The sequence below is a fragment of the Leopardus geoffroyi genome, chromosome A1 (assembly GCF_018350155.1).
Source record: "Leopardus geoffroyi isolate Oge1 chromosome A1, O.geoffroyi_Oge1_pat1.0, whole genome shotgun sequence".
Classification (NCBI taxonomy): domain Eukaryota; kingdom Metazoa; phylum Chordata; class Mammalia; order Carnivora; family Felidae; genus Leopardus; species Leopardus geoffroyi.
In genome coordinates this window covers 19,824,452-19,842,857 of record NC_059326.1, presented here as the reverse complement: position 1 = coordinate 19,842,857, position 18,406 = coordinate 19,824,452, and the positions used below count along the sequence as shown (strand labels likewise).

Sequence of the window (18,406 nt, the reverse complement as noted above, 5' to 3'; positions counted from 1 at the left end):
AAAACTTCAAGGAGTCTAAAAATTCTGAATTCGTTCCTGTACCTCCAGGTGGTTTAAGGTATATTTGTCAAGATTGGAGGAAGAGACCATATTTTATTTAATAGTTTAACTTGATACATAACTTTTAAATATTTAGACATATGGAATGTGGGTTTCCATCTGGAATCTTAACCTGATTCTTACAAGGGGTCTGAAGAGGTGGGCCTGAAATTTTCCATTTGGTCTTCGTCAAAACATTTGTTCGGTGACCTTTATGGAAATTTTAACAATATTGTTAAACATAAAGCTGCCTGTTGACAAATATTTTATGGAATTTCTATCCTATCCAATGCATTTGCTAGGTCTGTAAACTGTTCTGTAGGAGGACAGAGGAGAAGTGCATGCTACAGATCTTCGTCTGCTTTAAGGAGAGTTATTTTTAAAAAGTGGGGTATGTGGGGGATAAATTTATTTTTAAAAGATGAAGTGGGGGGTAACTGGATTGTTCAGTGAACTGAAGTGTTCACTACAAAGGAAATCTGCAAAGATGAGCTCAGATCTATATATTGTCCAACAGTTCATGGACTAGTGTATGTAACACTCACTGTCCATGAAGACGGACATGTATATAACATATGGGTGAGTCTTTGCATTTTTTGAAATCCGTGTAGGTGGCTAATGGGTGCCGATAAATTTGGCTTTGAAGGCAAGAAAGGTGAGCAAAGTAAGTTATGGAGAGTTCTGGCTATTTATCGTATATAAGAGGCGAGACCACCTCAGCCATTATTCCTTTAGTAAATGAAACTGCCAGTGAAGCAGAACATAAATCAGGGGCCAGACTGGGCTGCCTCTGTAGGTGTGTCAGTACGGCGTGGAGATAACCAAACCTTACCGTACCCCGATCTTCTAGAAAAGATGGAGGACCCAGCTAGTATGATATCATTTCCTTAAAAGTGCCTGTTTTATGCTTTTGAAGAGGAGGAGTTGTCTACCCTACCTATTCTCATCGGCAGAACCGTGAAGAGCTGAGTTAGGGAAAGGCACATGGAGAGAAGGGATTGTTTAAGGTCATGACAATAACAGCTTCTTCACTGAAAATACTTACACAGAGTCTCAGCTGCATAATAGTTTACTTTCTGGACATGAGAAATCCTATGCAGAGACTATACATTCTCTGTTTCCTGAATATAGCAAGTAAGTTTTTTAAAAATATTGGTTAACTTATTATTATTATTATTATTATTGGTTAACTTATTTTAAAACAAAGGAGGAAATCAGAAAGCATATCCTTGTTTGTCTTTATTTTACTGGGTAAAAAAGATTCAAGAGGCAGTTAACCTTATGTAACTGAGTGAATTAGAAATGGAGTAGAGACAGGGGCGCCTGGGAGGCTCCGTCGGTTAAGCGGCCGACTTGGGCTCAGGTCATGATCTCGCGGTCCGTGAGTTCGAGCCCCGCGTCGGGCTCTGTGCTGACAGCTCAGAGCCTGGAGCCTGTTTCAGATTCTGTGTCTCCCTCTCTCTGACCCTCCCCTGTTCATGCTGTGTCTCTCCCTGTCTCAAAAATAAATAAAACGTTAAAAGAAAAATTTAAAAAAAAAAAAAAAAGAAGAAATGGAGTAGAGACAATGGAGACCATTCTTTCAGACACTTGTCCACAAAGGGAAGGAGAGGGAGGGTGAGCCTGCAACAAGATGAGACATTAGACAGCAGCCGGAGGGGCCTGAATGGCTAGGAGAATTTAGCTTTGGTGAAGAGTGAGGAAGCTGTCGAGAGAGAGCAGAAGGCAGACACAGTTGGGAGATACAGGAGAGGAAGGGCCATTTCGATTTCTCATGAGGTAGCAGGTTACTCACCAACTGAGAGAAGCAAGGATGGTTGAGGGTGTGTTTCCATGTCTGTCCATTTTGCTCTTGCTAATCTTACAACCCGGACCCCCCTTCTGCCATCTTGGTCTACAGAGTCGCAGTTATCTCTCAGTGCCTCGTTCCAGTGTCCTCTTTTCCTTTTTGGTTTTGTTTTGTTTTGACGGATGGTTCCTAAGCCCCACCAAGTGAAATTAATCGCACACATTACTCAGCAAGTTAGCTATATTGTAGTGCTCTTTTCACCTTGTTTTTTAAAAGTTTTAAAGTCTGTCTTCTCTGTTAAAGTGTTGAGTGTTGAGGACTTGGCCTGTCTTTTATTCCTCTCCCGTCCCAGAGGCTCTCGGTATGGTTCCTTGTACACATTAGGGACTCGATGAATAATTTGTTAAATAAGTTGTTGACTAGCGTACAAACATTATTTAATATAGCTGGCTGTAATAAGTACCTGCTTAAAGTCTGAGGTACTTTATTTGTATAATTCTGTTGCTTTCAAAATATTTGTTGCAACGGAATTTCCTTCTGCAGGGGAAAATGTTATGCCGATAGTTTAATTCATCTTGAGTTTTCAGAAATGTCATCTGTTTTAATGTCAAAAGAAGTCAGTCATATTGTGCAAACCGCTTTAAGTGCTGAAGTAGGACTTTGAAATTTTTCCTTACAGTGCTTCAAGTATTCTAGCCGACCCACAAATAAATTTTAGTATCAATAATGTGTGAAAGAATTATGCTCGATTCTAACCTGTGGCTCCTAGTCTCAAAAAGCTTATTTGGTTGCGAAAAAATGGAAGAGTGAAGGTATGAAATAAGTAACAGAATAAAAAAAAAAATCAAAAACAGACCAGTAGTGGGACACCAGTGAGTGTGATGTTGTCAGGACAGTGAGGTCAGGAGAGGGTGGGAAGTAATGGTCCAGGTCAGCTCCGTGGAGACTGGATGTGAGCTGGGTTTAGGAACTGGGCTAGGATTTCATTGTCTGAAGATCGGAAGGTAAGGTACTTCAGGCAAGGTGAATGGCATAGGAGGCAAAAACATGGCAGTAAGAGAGGGCAGGGAATGTTTGGACAGAAGTGACCCAGTTTGAGGAGTGGAGTATAAAGTATACAAGGTGGATGGGGTTTGGTCGTGAAGGCCTTGGCTCAGGGTGGGTGGTTAAATTTTGAAGACGCTGGATCCCTAACGGGGAAGCTCTCCCTCCAGCACCACTGGAAAGAGGATAGCGGCTGAGGAAACATCCATGCAGAAATGAAAGGTCTTCCTTGAGCTAATGCTCACCGACCCTACTGAATAATGGCTGTAGTCATAGCCAAGTATATATGCCAGTTTTGGGAAATACATATGCTATCTGCTTCAGCCGGAGTTTTTATTGAAATCTTGCCAGATAAATGCGTACTTATTGAAGGTTGTTTGTTTGTTTGTTTGTTTGTTTTTGGACAAAGCCCCTAAATGATAAATCTCTGTTCTCTGAAGAGTGTTTTCATATATGTGTTTATGGTAAGTTTGGGATGAGAAGAAAAGATTGATCTGTGTAATGAGTAGCATTCAAGATAGTGATTATTGTACAAAAAACACGATACCGACCACGTATGGATTTGTTGCTGTTGTTTTGATAGTTCTTGTGGTTATGATGTTCCCGTAGTACGTATTACTGCTAGTTCCCATGGTTGCTCGAGGGAATGAAAAGGGAAAGAGAACCCAACACGAATGGAGCATCCACTGTGTCCCAGGCACTCCGCCTTCCATACGTCGCCTCATTCCAGCAGCACAGTAATTGGAGGGGGGACTCTCCTCAGATAAGGACACCGAGGCCTGGAGAGTTCAGACGCCTTCTCCAGCTTACTTAGCCAGGAAGCAGCGCTCAGCAGAGCTGGGAACTGTGTGTGCCTGTGAAGCCTGGGCTTTCTCCTCATCCCACACCACTGCGCCGGAGCCACTTCTGTGTCCATAAAGAATTCCTGCTGAAGGCTTTCCATTCCCTGCCCGTTGTTCTTCCCCAGTAGGCGACTGTATTTCCATTTCCTGAGTGCCCTTGGGCATGTTGTCTCATTTGTTGGTGAGACTGTGTCCTTCACTAGACTGTGAACTGCCTGAAGGCAGAGCCCACGTCAGCTTCAGTCTGTGCCCTCACAGAGTTGCTAGACCACTGTAGAATGTCGCTCTGTAAAATGTCAAATGAGGGAAGAAAGGCATTTTGATTTATGTCATCAGGATGCTAACACCAAAGCCGGCCACGTAACCAGCAAGGTAAATTGCTCTCAACGGTTGACACAGTGTGAGCGAATCCTCTTTACATGACTACTTGGGGCGTATAGAAGAATTTGATGTCCATACTCTGCTTCTTGAAATTCGTAAACAGAGATGCAATAAGCAAACCACTAAGAAACCTAAGCAGGAACATAACATGGTCTTGACAGTTTGTGAGACCCAAAAATGTGCTGTTCATAAATCCGGCATTGCCTCATTTTTCCGCTAAGATTAGGGCCCTGTTGAACTTTTGGGATTGTTGAAGGAGATGTCTTCTCACATCATTTCCTATTATTTAGAGGCTCCTATCCTACCGATTAAATTAACAGCTTTACAAGAGCATTGCTCTGTGGTCACCAGTATTTATTCCCTAGATGGTATATTCTGAAACTGCTTCACATGGTGTGTGGTGTAGGACTTGGCAGAATCTCATAGATAGGGAATCTGGATAACAGGTCACAGTAATCACTGAAGCAAGGAGTCTTGTTGCCACAGGGAAGCAAAAAGTGTCCCCTTCCAGAAGGCCAGCAGCTTCAAGGGAGAGGAATGTAGTTTCTGCGAGAGAGGATATTACTTTTTTCAAATAAAAGGAGCAGTTACCTTTTTGAAAGTGTAATACTTGGCATCCACTGGAAGGAAACCGAAGAGTCATCAGAGCTGTTTTTGTCATCTGAAAGCAGGATCTTGAACTCCCCAAGTTCAGTTTTACCACTTTCAGATGGTCTGAGGTGTGGTAGCATCTTACTAGTCCTCGTGTATTTGCCATGAGAGCAAGAGGAGTCATTACCAGTTGCGGGGTATCAGTACCTGGTGTTTTATTTTCCTAAGGCTGTTCTAACAACAGAATTTATTTTCTCACAGTTCTAGAGACAAAAGGTCCACCATCAAGGTGTTGACAGGGCTTCCTCTGGAGGTTCGAGGAGAGAATCCTTTTTTGTTTTTCCCTACTTTCTGGTGGTTGCTGGAAATCCTCACTGTTCCTTGGGTCGTAGATGTGTCACTGCAGTGCCTCCATCTTCACGTCCCCTTCCTCTCTGTGTCTCTGTATTTACATGTGCCCTTCTTATAAGGACACCAGTCATTGGATTAAGAGCTCACCCGAATCCCGTATGATCTCATCTTAACTAATTACATCTGCAAAGACCTTTGTTCCAAGTAAGGTCACATTCTGAGGTTCTAGGTGGCCATGAATTTGGGGAGGACGCTGTTCAACTCAAGATACCTGATGAGATTGTATGTACAGTATTTCTCTAACGGTGTTCTAACAGTTGATTAGGAAACAGTTCTGTAGATTTGCAATATGATACCTTCAGGAAGAGGCATCCAAAGATATTAAAAGAAGATGATTCAAAATCCCCTTGGAGGAGATAAGAAAATATTAGAATTGAAAGGGGCCTTCATTCTTCTACATCTCATGCCACCCTCCCCTAGGTTAAGTGACGTATTGATAGGTCACATGTTAAGATAGTGGTCGCAGAGCTAGGGTTTCCCTGATTCTGGACAGGTTTTTTTCTTATGATACCAGGCTAATTTTTTTTTTTTTTCATACAACTAAGACAGACCAGCCACAAGGAATTTCTCTAGGATGGTCATTAATGAATTGGAAGATTGTGTTATTCCATGCATCTGGCCACTGCTAAAAAGATGAGGAAAAAAAAAAAAAAAAAGAATTTGAGCCTTTAATGTAATGAGATATTTTGGATGAGTTGTTTATTACTGTGGGTTGTAATGAGCCTACGGGGACCAAACCCAAAAGGTGAGGTCATGTTCTACAGTGATGACAGGTAGCCTATGAATAAAATATTTCAGCTGTACCCAAGTGGAGTATACAGTTGGGCCACTCCTGCTGGGGAGATCCTGGTGCCTTCCAAGTTTCGTACTTACAGAGTAACTTTTTTCCTGCTTAGCTTGAAGGAAGAGTCCTGGGGTGCTGACATTCCAGTTCCTTAGTATGTATTCGTACAGTATAATTCACTGAAGGTGGTTTTGTCAAAGAATCTACTTACTGTTGTTGTGGGAATTACTATGTTGTCAGTATTTGTGTGGATCACAGACCTTCTTAGAACGTCTCAAGGACCAGCTTCTCTCCTCCAGTTATGTCACTGTACTTGTAATCCTATCATCTTTTGTCCAGTGCCTGTGTTATCGCAAAACTTTGTCAAGTGGTAGTGACTGCAGATGACAAGAGCATTCTTGGCCCCAGGATCATTTTGTGGCCTCTCCATTGCGATAATAAATTTCTGAAGGTCTCCTTGGTTCTACCTTGAGACTGATCCTGTAGCGTGGATATCTGTAAGAACACCCAGATTGCCCTGTATTTTAAATCGGGTGCTGAGGAGCCCCAGTAAGAGTACATGGTAGATTGAAATCATTTTACACTATCTCCAGGAGTTATCTGCCACAAAGGATGGCCTTACGAGGACATCGTATTACTATTTCAGAGGGTGGTCATCTTCTTATATCGGCCACATCAAGGGGTATATCTGTGTTTCCGAAAGGCAATGGCTAGGAATTGATGAGCGTAATGCATTCCAAGTAACTTTCTGTTAGTCTTCTGTCTCAATAACCTCTCCCTCCTCCCTGGATCCTTCTCACTGGTTTTTAAACACACTTAAGGTTTGCTTTTGTTTGTCTGTCCATTTGTTTTTAATGAAAAACATAGACATAGACATCACAGCTCTCTTCCCTGTTCACCAAATGTTCTGTCTCTCTTCTCTCCTTATAATCACACTTCTCACAAGAGTTGCCTGTTGTGCCTTCCTGCATTTCCTCATTTCCCTTCTCCACTCAGACCCCTACAGTCTGGCTGTCAGATTCATCACATTACCCAAACAACTCTGGCAATGGTTAGAAAAGATCTCGTGGATCTATCCAACGGACAATTAAAAAAAAATGTTTTTTCAAATTTATTTGTTGACGTGAGAGAGAGAGAATCCCAAGCAAGCTCCACGCTGACAGCACAGAGCCCGACCTGGGGCTCGAACTCGTGAACTGTGAGATCATGACCTGAGCCGAAACCAAGAGATGGATGCTTAACCAACTGAGCCACCCACGCGCCCCTGTCCAGCTGACATTTTTAAGTCGTCATCATGTCTGACCTGCCTGCAGCAGTTCGCCCTGCCGTTTCTTCCTGAAGTAGTCTCCGTGTACATCCACAACAGCACTTTCCTGGTTTTCCTCCTACTTTCTGTTTTGTCTCTGTTCTCATCCTAGGATGTCCTCTGGCCAGCTTTGGTTCAGTGTTGCTTCTAGGCTCTCATTTCTTCCCTCTCTGGGATGCCTTGCCTATGTCATGGCATCGTTTGCTACCCATGTGACAATAACTCTCAACTTTTTTACCTCTGTTCAGACCTTTTGTCTGACATTCCCACTCCTTCATATTTCCTATTGAATATCTCAAAGGAACCTCCAATTCACCGGGTCCAAAATCGGACTCCTGTGCCTCCGTACATACCTGGTCTTTCTCAGCATTCCCTGTGTCTGTGAGTGTAACCACTGACTCGGTTGTGTGAGCCAGGTCTCTTTGGAGTCATCCTCCCTCCTCTTTGCTTGACTCTCACTCGACTCTGCCCAGTCCATCACTTACTGGTTTTTACCTCCTAAATACCTCTCAGCTTCCACTACATCATCACCATCATTGTTATCAATCCTCCCCCACCCTGTCACCCTGCTTATCTCGCCTCTTTGGACCCCCCAGTTGACCTCCTCACTGATCATCCCATGTCCGTTCTACCTCCTCCACTCTGTTTTCCATATTGGACCTAGAAAAATCTTTTCAAAATACACGTTTGATCTTGTCATATCCCCTGCCAAATACTTTAGTGGCTTTCCCTTGCTCGTAGTACACAGGCCCAGAGTCCTCACTTGGCCCGTGTGACCCAGCAGGGTCCCATTCTCCACATCCTCCTTTTGCTCCGTGCTGTCCCTTCTGGAGTTTCAGCCTTGGCCACTTTTGGTTGCTTATGCTCACCAGCTTCCTTCCTTTCATGGAGCTCTGCCTTGAATGAGCTTCCTTTCTCCTTGTCCACTTAATGCTCATCCGTCAGGTCTCAGTTTCAGTTTCATTGCCTTGGGGAGGTCCTCCTTGATCTTCCAATAGTTCCTATTACTGGATTATAGGTATTCATAGCACTGAGTGCCCCTCCTCTGTAGCAACTGTCATAGTTGCCATTTTATACTTGTTTGTGTGATTACTTGATTAATATGAATAGTCAGCATAAGCTCCACAAGGCAGTGACTGTATCTGCTTGACTCTTTGTTACATCCTTGACACTCAGCGCAGTGCCCATGAATTGTAAGTGCTCTGTAAATATTTGCAGAGAAATTAATGAGTGAGTTAATTAGTGTCGTCTGTTGCATTGACAGTATATAGAGGTTAAGACCATAGGCACTGAAATCAGACTGCCTGAATTTAATCACAGCTCTAATTCAATCACAGCTCCCCACAAGTTGTGTCATCCTGGACAAGTTGCTGTACTCTCTGTGCTTCAGTTTCCTCATCTGCAAAATGGGGAGAATATAACTGTTTTACAGAGTTGTGAGGATTATCTGACATAGTAGACATAAAGCACTTCAAACAGTGCCCATGCATATCAAGTGCTTCATGATATTGGCTACTTTCTACATCGTTGTCATTAGCAACAACAGCATCTTCCATTGGAAAACAGAAATTTTCCAAGACTTCCAAATTTCCAAGAAGGAAAATTCCTTCTTCACTGGGAAGACTTGGTGAAAGTCCATGTCATGTGGATTTCGCAGGCCAGTTCTAAGGGGAGGAAGCATCTTAATGGTGGCATCCTCCATAGGAGGGTTCAACTTATTTCTGGTCCTATCTTTGATCTTTGCTGCCTCACCACAGTAGTTCACCAGTGATTTGCAAAAAAACAGGGATTCTCAAGTACGAATTTTTCTGCCAAAAAATTTCTCATCTAAGTTGTTGCCATTTTAACCTTCATCACCCAGGAAAAGGTTAAACTCAGAGAGGTGTGCAGATTACTGAAGATGCTCTGAATGACATTTGGAGGAGGTGTGGCAAATTTCTTATCACAAGAGACACCCTCACTCTAGTAGACGAAGAAGTGTGGGAGGAGGGGGTGCTACCAGCCATCAGGGCTCTGTCTCTTTCTATTCATTTAGGAGTCTGAGTTTTATAGACCAGTGTCCAGGCAGCTGTCTGTGGTCCTGCAGATTTTTACAACACTGGGAATCAGTCTTGTTTCATGAATCTTTTCTTAACCATTTCCATCTGGGCATATGAGAATATTTTCTGTGTGCACAAATACTGTGCTGATTTTCACTTGGAGTTAATCTTTTATATAAACTATAGAGCTGAGCCATGTCACTGATATTTAGATGGCAAAGTTCAGAGCCCAGAGGGACCAATGTGGCATTTCCACATAAATCACCTTTGAAGGCATTCCTCCTAAAGTTCCTTGACAACAGCGGTCATGAAACCGACCCCCCAAAGAGCCATCTGACATTTATGCTTTTGCTATAAAGCTTGAGAACTCACTAGAGCCGAAATATGTGAAAGAAGCAGTTATTCTTTTATAGCCCTTACTGTCCCTGGATTGCTATCACCTGGTGCTACTGCACCCACACAGTGATCTGAGACACTCTTGAAAACAGGCTGCCTGCATGCTGGCTCGAAGCTTATGACAGCGGAGAGGGGAGTGGCATTAGGTATGCCCTGGTCCCTGGAGTTCAGTGGGGGTTCAGTGCAGGGCTGTGTTTCTTTGTTTTACTGTAGGATGCTCCAGTGACTCAGGGTAGTGGTAGCCTGAAGGAGTTTTTGTTTGTGCCCCTCCCTGTTTATTTGCTGCTCCTATGGCATTACACCTTGAATGTAGGCTCTGTAATCCACTTGTCTCCAGTTCTGCCTCCTCACGGATGGAAGAATAACTCTTCTCTCAGTTATCAGTGAATGTTGTATTTTTATATATACTAGTTTAGTGTCAGAAGATAATGATCAGTGGGGCACCTGGGTGGCTCAGTCACTTAAGCGGCCGACTTCAGCTCAGGTCATGATCTTGCAGTTCATGGGTTCAAGTCCCGTGTCGGGCTCTGTGCTGAGAGCTCAGAGCCTAGAGCCTGCTTTGCATTCCGTGTGTCCCTCTCTCTCTTTCTCTCCCCTGGTAATGCTCTGTCTCTCTGTTTCAAAAAAAAAAAAAAAAAAAAAATTAAAAAAATTAAAAATATATAAGAAAATCAGTAGGAGACCTTAAGCTCATTGAAACAAATTACACGGTTGCAAAAAGACTGCTAACCATATTGACACATAGAACAGTACTGTTTTTCCATCCTCAGCAGTAACTCAGGTCCAACTGGTTTCCTGGAATGGGGAGAAGTCACAACAGGGCAGGTTTTTCTGCCAAGAGCTTGTCTACCATGGATAGGAGGGAAAAGAGCTGGACAGGTGCCTTTCAGTGGATTGCGTGGTTTCATGGTTGGGTATTTGGTATGGTATTTTAAGTTTAGTCAACCTTGAGTTCTGTCTAGATTTTCCTACTGGCTCTTCCTTTCTCTGGTAGAGCCCAAGATGTCAGCACTTCTGGGGCCCTGCCTTGTGCTCTTTCTCTTTCTTTGTGTTCTAATCCTACAGCCTGGTAATCCCTACATCTTTGGTTCTCAAGACCAGGGCCCATTCTGTCCTCCTGAGCCTGACCTCTGACTCTTGATGCCCTTGACATCCCTACCTGGGAGTCTCTAGGACACCTCTGGTTTAGCGTATTCTAAATAGAAAGCATTGCCTTTTCCCTAGCATATGCTCTTTCTCCTTTTCCCTTTAGTAAATTGGCATTACTGAGTAGCCCCAACCAGATATAGGAATTATAGTAGAGCCATATTTCCCCTCCAAGCTTGCAGCATCACTGCCCTGGCCCGCTGACCTCAGAACAGTCTTCAGGCTCTCCCTCAATGTCTGTTCTCACTGGTACCTTTAAAATTTCTGTCTCATGCACATTGGCTTGGGCTGCTGGATTAAAGCCCCACATTACTCCTACAATCTCTTGTCTCTAGTTTCCCCCTAGCTCCTCTGCCACCAGATATTCAGAATTCTGGTGTAATTATGTCACTCCTCTTTATAGACTCTCAGCAACTTCCAGAAGTATAAAATTCACATTTCTCAATTCTACCCATTTCATCAGCCGCATCTATCACAACTCTTCTACCCAGATATCTGACTCGTTTGGTTCACACATCAATGCCCATGGACATAGAATGTTCCAGACCTTCTGTTTCCTTCTCAAGTAGCTCCTCTCTTGCCTTTTTTTTTTTTTAAGTTTATTTATTTTGAGAGTGACACAGCACAAGTTGGGGAGGGGTGGAGGGAGAGGGAGACAGAGAATCCCAAGCAGGCTTCACACTGTCAGCACAGAGCCTGATGTGGGGCTTGAATTCATGGAACCGTGAGATCATGACCTGAGCCGAAACCAAGAGTCAGACACATAACTGACTAATCCACTCAGATGCCCCTTTCCTGCCTGTAAGAATTGACTTAAAGCCCCAAACCCATTCTTATGAGAAGCCTGCTATCCTCCAGGGCGGGGTTAAAAGGTTCTTAAGGGTTCTCATAGTACTTAGTTCAAATTTTTACTTTAGTATTTAGTGATACGTACTAGTTTACATGTATGTGTCATGTGTATGATTGTGTATCAAATGAAATAACACATAGAGTTCCTGAAAGTGTCTGGTAAATAGGAGACATTTCATAAATGCTAATTTCCTTGTTTTTTTAACCTCCATTGCCTGAGCAACTTGAAGGCAGCAAACATATTATATGCATATTATATGCATTTAATGTTTATTTTTGAGAGAGAGAGACAGAGCATGAGCGGGGTAGGGGCGGAGAGAGATGGAGACAGAATCCACAACAGGCTCCAGGCTCTGAGCTGTCAGCACAGAGCCTGATGGAGGCTCAAACTCACAAGCCATCAGAATATGACCTGAGCTGCAGTAGGACACTTAACTGACTGAGCCACCCAGGCACCCCAAAACCAGTCAGTTTCATCTGTGTTTCTCCAGAAGTTCTTGGTCCTTTCCCTTTCATTCTTACGGTCTAGTAGGCCTTCTAGAAGCCCTTGTTTCCTGTCAGCTCTTTGCTGTGGAGGGAGCGAGTGTACTCTCCTCGCTGCCTCAGGTAGGGCTTATTCATAGATCCTGGTAGAGACCACTGTCAGCACACTTTGCCTTCATGCATCAGGGGCAAATATCAGGGGCGGGTGTCCTGGTAGTTGAGGCGTGAACTTTGCTTCCAGAGAAATCTGCATCTGAATCCTAGCTCTAAAGTTTTTTAGCTGGATAATATTCGGCAAGTTGGTTAACTTTACACAGGCCTTAATTTACTCAGTGTAGATTGGGAATATTGATATGTGCCTCTTGGGATTTTTATGAGGATTACAAGAGATCATTTATATAAAAGACTTAATAAATGGTAATTATTACTTTTACAGTAAAAATTCTATTCATTTCCAGAAGAGATGAACTTTAGCTTACTTTTTGATAAGGCTAATAATTTTATTTGAAATTAAAAAGTATGATTTGTTACATAATTATTTGCCATCTAAGTTTAAAGATAAGTTTTTAAAATCATAATTTTTAAACCAGTTTGTTTCTTGTGAGCACCTTTTTGGGGGCTAGTGAAACTGGGTTTTTTTTTTTATTTGTAATATTTGCTTTCTGTTTTTGCTTATTACTTTGCTATCTTCATTTTTATTGGTTTGAATAATGTTCAGGTTGAAAATTTGTGAATTTAAATCCAGAAAAAGGTCATTTAACATTTTAGCACAGAGACCATGGTTAGAACCAGTTAACTGTGTAAAGCAACACATCACAGTATATACAAATATTGATCTTACGTTGTACACCTGAAACTAATATAATGTTATGTCAATTACACCTCAGGTTTTAAAAAGAGCAATACATTTTGTGTTTTCCTATTGACCTAGGAAGTAAAACATTGATTAGTCGTGAGATTTGAGTTAAAAGTGTATTTGGCATTGATTACAGAAAGTAATAGCTTGGCAATTAGGCTCTCTTTCTTTTTTGACAAATTATTTGGATGTCCAATGATGGTACATATTTTTATTCAAACCTACTGCAGGTAGGCATATTTGCTGCAGCCATTACTAAAAAATATTATACATAGAACATATTACATATTATGATTTCCACACATTTCAAAAGTATTAATCATGAGCTTAAAATAACATTTTACTTAAAATAACTTAAAATTTCCTTAAAATAACATTTTCTTTTTTTCGTTCAATTCTTTAAAAAAAAAAAAAACCTATTGAGGGGCACCTGGGTGTCTCAATCGATTAAGCATCTGACTTCGGCTCAGGTCCCGATCTCGCGGATCGTGAGTTCGTGCCCCGCGTTGGGCTCTGTGCTGACAGCTCAGAGCCTGGAGCCTGCTTCAGATTCTGTGTCTCCCTCTCTCTCTGCCCCTCCCCTGCTCACGTGCTCTCTCTCTCCTTCAAAAAATAAACATTAAAAAAAATTACATTTAAAAAATATCTGTTGAGTCGCTTCTATGTGCCAGCGAGGGTTCTGAGTGTTTGAGATATATTAGTGACCACCACCACCCCCACCCTCAGTCCCTTTCCTTGTGTATGTTGCATTTAGTAAACCAAAAATATAATAATTTATGTATGTTAGAAGGTGATAGATGCTATGGGAAAAACAGAGCAGAGTAAGGGGGATTGGGAATGTGAGGGTGAGGTAGAGGAGAGAGGTTGCAGTTTTCAAAAGGCTGGACATGTGAAGCTACCTTGAGAAGGTGTAACTTGAGCAGAGACCTTGAAGGTTGGAGTAGTGAATCATACTGAAATCTGGGAAAAGAATGTTTAAGACGGAAGCACTGATAGTGGGAAGGCCTTGAGTAAGGGGTGTTTATAATATTAGTACAATTAAATCTTGACTTGATATTAAAAAAACAAACAAACAAACAAACAAACAAACGAGGGGCGCTGGGTGGCTCACATCTGACTCTTGATTTCGGCTCATGATCCCAGGGTCGTGGGATCGAGCCCTGCGTCAGGCTCCATGCTGAGAGTGGGACTTGCTTGAGATTCTCTCTCTTTCTTCCTCTGCCTCTCTCCCCTGCCCATGCTCTTTCTCTTTAAAATTAAATAATAAGTAAATAGGCAAGGACTTAAAAAAAAAAACAAGGAATGTTTGTTTATAAATATTGATTTGCTTTTATACGTTTTTGACAGAAATGCTTGTCTATGGGAGACAAGGTATTAAGAAAACAGAAACTCCATTCCTTTCCACTTAAAATCTATAAGATAAAATAATGTGATCATAGCTTTAATTTAATGCAGACTGTGAACAATAATAGCATGAAAGATCTGCACAGTCTCTTGAATTTCAGCAAATGAAAGGCCCGTTCTGTCTTGTGAACACACACCATTCAACCTTGCCTGGAAGGATAGGTTTAAAAAGTGATGGAGTTTGGAGAAAGGGAACCGTTTCCTGGGAAAAGAGAAACCAGCCCAGAAGGGTAGGGAACAAGGTGTGGTGTGGCCCCGTCGAGGACAAAGGTGGTTTACTTGGAGTTGGATTGGAAAGGGCATGGGTTCAAGAGGGACGGTAAGGATCTGATGAGTAAATGTGTAGGAGAAATGGAGTGGAGGGAAGGGGTGGTTGGCAGAGATCAGTCCTAGGCCACGCTCATTTTCAGCCAGTGTTAAGTTAGCCGATGCTGGGGACGGCTGGCGTCTGCAGGATGGGTGTCCCTGGGTTACCAGTTAGTCTGCCTCCAGGTGTCACACTCGGGTAATGGAGTAATGACAGGGTCGTTAGTGGTACTTGGTGCTTAACTTTCTTTCATGTTTGTTGTAATGTACTGTTATGTGGATTCTCTGAAGAACCAGGTGATTTCGGAATTTGCAATAGAATGTTTTCCTTTGCTCAGAGCAATTCAGTGAGACATTTGCCTGAGTTTCAGTATCCCTTTGAAGAGGCTCTTTGAGGTTTGTGTGAATCAAGAGATCAGTAGATGAAAAAAAAAAAAGAAAAGAAAAAACAAGAGAGAGACCCATGTTTTAACCTTGGGCTCTGCAGTCAAGTACGCCTATGACCTTGGACAAGTCCCTTAGGATCTCAGGACTTCAGTTAATCTAAAGAATGAGTCACTGTGCTAGGCAATCTCTAGGACCCCTTAGAAACTCTAGAATTCCAGGAAATCTGAAACGAAACAACCAAAGATCCAAACGTCTAGCTGCTTTCCTAAGTAGGAACAGTAGTTGCCGGCCTTGACTAGCAGGCTAAATTTCACGACATCACCTATAAACAGTTTTCGATTCAACGGGTGGCAGCTTTTTTGTTCAGAATAATTTGGTCAAAATTTCTGAGGCTCTTTTTGTTTAAAAAATAAGTTTGAGCAACTAGGCATTGTGTAAACTGATCTCTCAAGTAATTTGCCATTTAATGTTACAGCAGAACTTTCGTTGTGTAAAGCTGTTAACTGAAAATCTGTGATCTCTGTTCCCCTCCGTGAAGGGTATTGGGGGCTGAGAATACTTTGGCAGCTTTCTTCATGTAACACATTAGTGTTCTGGCCCAGGTTTTGGCCTTGAGAGGATATTCCCCATTCGTTGAATAACTTCCAAGAGCGCTTGTCCTTAAGGTTCTGAAATTTGCCAGAGGCGGTCTTGAAAGTCATTACATTCAAACCTGTTTATCTTTTTTCTTTTACCTTCTCCCTGCCATTCTTTTGGGAGAGATATTATTGAAACCGACAGTATCTGGTTACTTGCATTCGGTGTTGGAAGACTTGGGGTAGGAAAGCACAAAAATGAGTTACCATCCATGTGAAGAAAGATGGGTTACAGGTAAACCAGTAAGCACCCAGGCAAACCTGGAGAGGAAGCAGCCAGCCCTGTGGTTAATGTGTGGAAAAACCTTGAAATGGCCTTTGTGTGTTTTGTGTGTAAACCTGAATTTGAATGAGAGTTGATAGGAAGAATTTGTAGGCCTCAATTTGGTTTTGTTGTAGGTGATATTTTGAATCTAGAGAGGCTAAAAGCTGCTATTATGTGAACCTGAGTTATCTTTTCTCTTGCTTCCATATTGTGACACATGTCAGTCTTCTTAGAAATATGACTCGGGATTTCTAACAGAGTTTGGAGCTGAAGCTGGGAGTTTGCAGCAGAAGTATTCCTTCCCCACAACTTCTTAAAATACATGTGGTCAGGGGCGCCTGGGTGGCGCAGTCGGTTGAGCGTCCGACTTCAGCCAGGTCACGATCTCGCGGTCCGTGAGTTCGAGCCCCGCGTCGGGCTCTGGGCTGATGGCTCAGAGCCTGGAGCCTGTTTCTGATTCTGTGTCTCCCTCTCTCTCTGCCCCTCCCCCGTTCATGCTCTGTCTCTCTCTGTCCCCAAAAATATAAATAAACGTTGAAAAAAAAAAAAAAATACATGTGGTCAGAAGAGATGAGGGTCATTAGGCAATTTGAGAGGAGGATGAAAAGGTACCTACTCTTCTAGTTCCTGGTTAGAGAGGGTGTTTCATTCTCCACAATTCTTCCATGTAGCCAGACAAGCCTCTTTTCATAATTTATCAACAAACAGGAATAATTCTTTGAATTCTGCAGGCAGATCGGCAGAATCTGAAATGAGGTTAGTCAAAACCAAAAGTCAGGTCAGACACTGAAGCAGTCATTCTCAAACTGTGGTCCATGAGGTCAAAGCTATTTTCATAATAATAGTAAGATGCTATTTGCTGGTTTCTCTCTCATTTTCTAGTATGTGTACAGACTGAATGCAAACGCAGGTATGAAGATTCAGCTGTCCTCTGTTAATGAGATTTGCAAAAATGGAAAGCCGTGTCACTCTTCCCACTGAATTTTTTGTTTTGCAAAATATAGATATTTTAGTAAAGAATGTGATTTGTATGAATCTGTCCTATATCTGTTATTGTTATTTTAACGAATTAATATTTTAAAATTTTCTCAGTTTTAATTTCTATTTTGATAAATATCAGTAGATACAACCCACGGAGTCCTTAATAACTTTTAAGAGTCAAGGGAACCAGAGAGTTTGAGAACTGCTAATTTAAACAAAAGGATGACAAGGAAGTACATATTTCAAGTCACTGATTGCTAAAGTGTGGAGACAGTCGTAAGTAAGAACATAAGAATCTTTGGGGGTCACAGCATCATCCTTATGGGACTTCAGGTTTTGTGATCTTGTGTGCGAAGGAAAGATAAAGCAAGTCCGGAGAGAGCATGAGACAGATTGGTAGAGAGAAGCCAAATGAGACCGCCATGGGTAAGGTGGAGACTCCTTCGTCCTCACCCCATGGACTAATGACCTCCTTCCTTTCATAGATGGGAAAGAACAGCCAGAAACCGTGGGAAGAGCCGGCATCTTGACCTTTTGCCTTCTATAAACAATTAGGAAATGAGGTTTTTCCTCCCTCCCTCACTCCGTTTAAATATTTGAGCCGAAGTCACTACTTTCCTGGAATTTCTTTTCAAAATTCTGAATTTCTTTTTTTTTTTTTTTTAATTTTTTTTCAACGTTTATTTATTTTTGGGACAGAGAGAGACAGAGCATGAACGGGGGAGGGGCAGAGAGAGAGGGAGACATAGAATCGGAAACAGGCTCCAGGCTCCGAGCCATCAGCCCAGAGCCTGACGCGGGGCTCGAACTCATGGACTGCGAGATCGTGACCTGGCTGAAGTCGGACGCTTAACCGACTGCGCCACCCAGGCGCCCCTCAAAATTCTGAATTTCTCAATAATTTCAAAACCCTGCAATTTTATAGTATAAAAATGGCCTTCAAAATAGGATCAGCTTCTGTAAAATTAAGTTGATTTTGTCTATCATTGTGGGTTTTCTTTGTTATATGGCCCACCTGATTGCAGAAAGTTTTGATGGAGGCTTGCAAGAATATACATAATAAACTAAAAGTGAAAGTGAAAATAAAAACTGGAATCAAGAGCAGAGAATATATATGTGTGTGTGTGTGTGTGTGTGTGTGTGCGCGCGCGCACCGAAATGTGGAGATAGCCATAAGTGAGAGACATAGAATCTTAGAGTGTGTGTGTTTTACATGTCGTGGTCATGTGAAGATGGGCCAGATAAATATGTCATACATGGTGTCTGCCTATGCTCAACCTCTTCTGTGGTGAGGGAACGGTCCCGTGTGGGCCCTCGTGAAAAGATGGAGGTGGCCATGTTTTACAGCCCGTAACCCCATTTTCTTTTAGTATTAACTGATGGGACTGAGAGTGGACACTTGGCCCAAAGACCGGGTAGGGGCTTGTGTGGACAGACTGGGGTCCAAGTGAGAAAAGATATGTAGTCCGCTC

The 18,406-nt window shown here is 42.3% G+C and overlaps 1 protein-coding gene across 1 annotated transcript in view; it reads left to right on the top strand.

Annotated features, from left to right (window-relative positions):
- Positions 1-18,406, top strand: part of WDFY2 (WD repeat and FYVE domain containing 2) — a 181,709-nt gene that overhangs the window by 87,608 nt on the left and 75,695 nt on the right. The window lies entirely within an intron of this gene.